General features: G+C 40.6%; 1 long non-coding RNA gene across 1 annotated transcript; it reads left to right on the top strand.

The window, feature by feature from the left end:
- The first annotated feature begins 566 nt into the window (after positions 1-566).
- LOC102486888 (uncharacterized) lies at positions 567-5,360 on the top strand. The gene is made up of 4 exons (XR_337606.1): positions 567-585; positions 4,614-4,728; positions 4,886-5,059; positions 5,231-5,360. It is a non-coding gene; the product is annotated as an uncharacterized LOC102486888 (long non-coding RNA).
- The last annotated feature ends 75 nt before the right edge of the window (positions 5,361-5,435 follow it).

Genomic DNA, 5,435 nt, shown 5'->3' with positions numbered 1-5,435 from the left:
CACTCAGCCACCTGCCACTGATTTGAAGGGAATGCATTCCAGCTCCAGGAGGACCAGACTGTGGTGGAGCTTCTAGTGCACAAGCGCCCTGTCCCTGCCCCTGTGAGCAGGAGCCCTGCCCCCGACTCTGAGCCCAAGCCCCGCCCCCTGCCTCTGTGAGCTCACGCCCCGCCCCCTGCCTCTGTGAGCACGCCCAGCAGCCCCGCTCTCAGAGGAGTGCATGAGCTCTGCTTCGTTGCGGTCCTCAGTGTTGGGTTCTGGTTAAGTTGTTAGTGATTGTGTAGTTGTTAGTGATCATGTTGAATTTCGGAGCTGGCCTAAGGGAGGTGAGTCATCCCTCAAGCCGTACCTCCAGATGAGAAGAATGTTTTGCTTCAGGAGCAACAGGGTCCAGGCAATCAACATCAATGCCATTGGCAGAAACCCGAAGCCGAAGAGGAACATCAACCGTCTCTCCGAGTACTATGTCAGACATAAAGATCTAAGGAAAATTCACAAAGCTGCACTCACAGGCAACGTAGCCGAAGTGCAACGCATCCTGCTACTACATAAAAATAATTTAAACGAGAGAGACAAATATGAAAGGTAATAGGGCCCAAGGGCGGGCCTGAGGGCTACCTGGGCACGCACCTGTCAGCTAGGCTGGCACCCAGGGTGCTCCTTAGCTTCACCTGGCACCAAGCCTTGGGGGCCCCATGCCTAGGTCCCCTTGATGAGTGACAGAACAAAACCAAGCTTCAGCTGGTTTCAAATCTGCTCCTAACTACTCCTACTGAACACTTTCTTCATGATTACAGAGTGACCTAACTAGCAAAATGAAATAATATGCTTTTCCTTTTTGTTTAGTTTTAGTTTTTGCTATGAGGTGTATGTAGTCCAGGAGAGAGAGACCTAGAGAGAGTGTGTGAGGGGGCGAAAGTGAGGAATCATTCCCTGGGGGGATGGCCATGCACAGTCCTCTTTCCATTTTCCTCTAGGGATCTTGAACCAGTGGGACACACAGACACATGCCTGAGGTGTTTTGTTTTGTTTTTGTACAAGTTTTTGCTATAGGGAATGTGCACTCACCAGAAACACAGAGAGAGACAGAGAGACAGAAAGCAAGAAATCACCCCTGGGGGTTGGGGGGGTATGGCCATGCCACAATCCCTTCTCCTCCATTCTCCTCTTGGGATCTTGGGTACACATGCACATTCGCCCGGCGAGAATCTAAGCCTCCAGGTCCAGAGCTCAAACTGCTGTCAACTACATGGGAGTTCAGCAACATAACCATTATGCTAACTGCTGGTCCCTTCCCTGAGGTGTTTTTCAAGCTACTGGGTGGAGAAGCAAACTGCTAGGTCCACCATGTAGGATTCAACTGCCTTAGTCACTGCCACGGCTGGCCAGTACACGTTTTATTTTAATGTGCTCATTTTAAAAACAATAATATTTTAAAAATGTAAAAAAGTGAGTAATGAGAAAAATTCTCACCATCGTTATTATGTCAGTTCTGGGGTAAAAATTTTTTGAATTAAGTCCAATATCCATTTTATGTCCCTATGTGTATGTGTTCCTTGCCAAGGGTCCTTAGAAAGTTTCAAGTGGGACGATGATTCTTTGTGCTCAAATAGACTCAATTTTCTCTAAATGTGAGCTATTTTTGTGTTTCTCAATTTTTCATTAACCAAATAAAAATATCAAACTCTTTAATGTTTGAGTCACCACAATTGTAATGATGCTAAGAAATTTTTTGTAATGTGGTAAACAAAGATTTGCCTTTCTACATGTCAAAATGTGTTGTTAATTCCCTCAAAATATTGTTGATTAACAGCTGAAAAGACAGGTAAATGAATGGAACATGATAGGAAACCATAAACACCCAAATATATGTAATAATTTAGTATCTCATACTGGCAACACTTCATATTCATTACAAAAAGTTGAATTAATCATAAGTGAAGTGCCTGTTAACTATTTGGAGAAAACTAGCTCTAAGGTTTTAAGTTTTAAAAATAAGTTACTGATGGAGTATAGATTAAGAAAATTTAAATATATGATAATAAAAGTATGAGAAAAAAACAAAAATGCCAATTTATACATTTTTCATGTTGACAAAGACTTTCCTAAGAAGGATCTCAGAGCAATCACTCTGAAGGTTAATTTTAGCAAAATACAAATTGCAAATACATACATTGTCATTTAAGCATCATAATGCTCAGACCCAGTGGCTTAAACTCACGCCAGGCGTGTGTGCATGTGTGCCCAAGATCCCAAGAGGAGGATGGAGGAGAAGGAATTGTGGTGTGGCCATCCCCCCTGGGGGGTGATTTCTCACTTTCTGTTTCTCTGTCTCTCTCTCTGTCTTTCAGTGAGCGCATGTGCCCTATAGCAAAAAAAAAAAAAACAAAAAAACAAACAAACAAACAAACAAAAAAAAACCCTTACTCTCAAAAAATAATAAAAATAAAAGACAACATATTTTCAAAATATTAACAATATGTACATCTCAGGTGAAAAATTGCATCTCTGCTTTATAGAGAATTCTTTCAAACAAAGAAAATGTCCAATTTGGATTTGGGCAAAGTTCTTTTTTGTAGATCTACAAGGGACCTACAGACATAGGAAAAATATTTAATGGTTCTGGTAAGAAACGGAATTAAGGTTAAAGAGGAATGAAATTTTTTTTTCATCCACAAACTTTGAAGGTAAAGAGCAATGGCCTAAAGTTTAAGCTGCTTAAGACCTTTCAATAGAAATGTATTAAGACCCCATATAATGCATTATGAATAAAGTGCAGTGCATCCATAGGATGGAATATTATATGCCCATTGAAGGTGGCATTGATAGAGACATATGTTGCCATGAAAGATGTACTTTCAGTAGCTCAAATGAGAGAACAGTCCATTTGGAGTGGCTTAGTGGTTAAGGGAGCCAATCCCACATGGCTAAGTGAGCCATTAGAATCTTCACCATTGTGGTTTGAAAAACATACCAGGTGTGTGTGTTGGGGGGAGGGATTTCCCAAAGTCCTCTAAGATGGAGAAATGGAGGAAAAGGGATTGTGAAATCACTGTGTGTGTGTGTGTGTGTGTGTGTGTGTGTGTGTGTGTGTGTGTGTTGGGGGGCATTTCTTTATGCTATATTTTTAGTGGAGCCCTCTTCCCCCATACTACTTTAAAGAACTAAATTCATTAAGTGACAGTAATAAGATTAGAACTGCCATAGAGCTGTTGTATATATCATCTGTAATCTTAAGGCATCATTGTGAGATGCCCAATTACTTTGTGCATTAATAATTTTTAAAATGCTGCCAATTATTGTTGTAATAGTTCATGGACTCTTAGTAGCATTTCAATGTCATAGATGTTAAACTGTGAGACAATGAGCATCTTAGAATCATTCAAATGTATACAATTATCTCTATGAAAACATGGCTGTAAAGTTGATATAATTGTATCATTTTCCTTAATTAAAAAGTCATCTTTGGGCCAGCTGGTGGCAGTGTGGTTAAGGCAGCTGGATCCCATACGGCTGACTACATAGTCTAAGTCCTGGACCCCATAGCTTGAGGAACATGCTTGGTGTGCGTGTGTGTGTCCCAAATCCCTGGAAGAATGCAAGAGAAGGGATTGTGGCACGACCATACTCTGTATGAGGCTGCTCCCTACCATCTCTCTGTCTCTGTTGAATGCATGCCTCTCTGGCAACTTTTTAAACTGTGGTCTTTGTTAACTAGCAGTAACTGTAATACTTGCAACATTCAATACTTTTGAGCCATTATTGGGATTAGATACTAAGTATTTCCCATATATTCTCATTAAGAATTCTATTGATGTCCTTTGACATAACTACTATTTCTTATCTCTACTGTATTGGTAAAAAAAATGAGGCACAGAAGGGATAAATGATAGTCAGTAAATGAGAGCCTACAGTAGGACTCAGGGCCAGGTGGTGGTGCAGTAGCAGCTCAAGTGGACTCCCACGGGGAAGGTCCTGGTTTTGTACTCTGGGACCCTCCAGAGCATGTTGATTACATGTACTTGTGATCTGTGCATACCGAGTCTAGGGTGACAGGGGTGCTTGAGGCATAAAAACCATGTTGGGGGTTTCTGTTTTGTCATTGCTACTGTTAAGGTTTTTGCCATAGGACGTGTCCACTCAGCAGAGAGAGAGAAACAGTGAGAGGGAAGATGAGAAATCACCCCTCATGCACTGCAGGTCCCTCTCTCCTGTTCTCCTGGGATTTGGGCACACATGCTCTCATGCTGGTATGAGTTTCAAGCCTCTATATCCAGGACTTGAACCACGGTCAGTCATGGGGAGTCCAATGCCTTAACCACCACATCATCTGCTGGCATGAATGAATGAATGGATTGATGGGTAGCTAGATAAAATTCCAACCCAGTTAAGCTGAATCCAAAGGGCATGCTTTTTCTGTACACATAGGCTATGATTTCATTCATGTTGTGAGTAATATGAGTTAGTAAATATTGTACTTTGTTCAGATGAAATTAAATACTTGTCTGAAGGCACAGGAATAACATGCTAGTTAATGTTTACAGTTCCATACATAATGGTATGTTTTGAAACAGTGCACTAAAATTTCCTGAAATGTGTTTGTTCTTTTGTAGAACTGCTCTACATTTGGCCTGTGCCAGTGACCATCCAGAAGTGGTGACTCTTTTGGTAGACAGAAAATGCCAGCTAGATCTTCTGGATGGTTATCACAAGACAGCCCTAGTAAAGGTATATAGTAGAGAACTGTTTCAGCATGAGATGGCTTTGATTTAAGTACTTAAAAATTAATTCATCTCATTTAACTACAACTAACTGGTGAAACTTGTAGAATGCTTATTTTGAATTCTTAGGACTTACAATTTATTTCTTGGTATGATACTTATAGGCTATCCAGTGCCGGAATGAAGAGTGTGTGAGCATTCTTCTAGAGCATGGAGCCAATCCAAACATTGCCGATTACTGTGGCGATGCTGCTCTTCATTATGCTGTTTATGGTAATAATGTATCAATAGCAGAGAAACTACTTTTTCACAATGCTCGTATAGAAGCCATAAACAAGGTATGCATCAAAATATGTTTTCTAAATATGAGATGTAGTTTTTTAAAAGATGACGTATGTTGGGTCAGTTTTCTACATTTGAAAGCTTAAGCATTCCCTGAATGAAAAGGTTTTGAAATAACATAACTGCATAAGATTTCAAGTTAAATATTGATTATTTTCTTGTCTTAGGACTTGTGCAGTCACCAGAGAGAAAGACAGACAGACAGAGAGGAATAATGAAAAATCGCTCTCCAGGGGAATGATCAAGCTGCAATCCCTGTTCTTCCATTTTTCCCAAAGATTTTGAAAACACACACACAGGCACCCAATGTGTTTTGCAAGCGACTATGTAAAGAACTTCAACCCTGAAGTTGGCCATGTGAAATCCAGAGCC

This window comes from Tupaia chinensis, unplaced genomic scaffold (genome assembly GCF_000334495.1).
Source record: "Tupaia chinensis unplaced genomic scaffold, TupChi_1.0 Scaffold147603_1, whole genome shotgun sequence".
Classification (NCBI taxonomy): Eukaryota; Metazoa; Chordata; class Mammalia; order Scandentia; family Tupaiidae; genus Tupaia; species Tupaia belangeri.
This window is presented reverse-complemented; position numbering and strand designations above follow the sequence as displayed.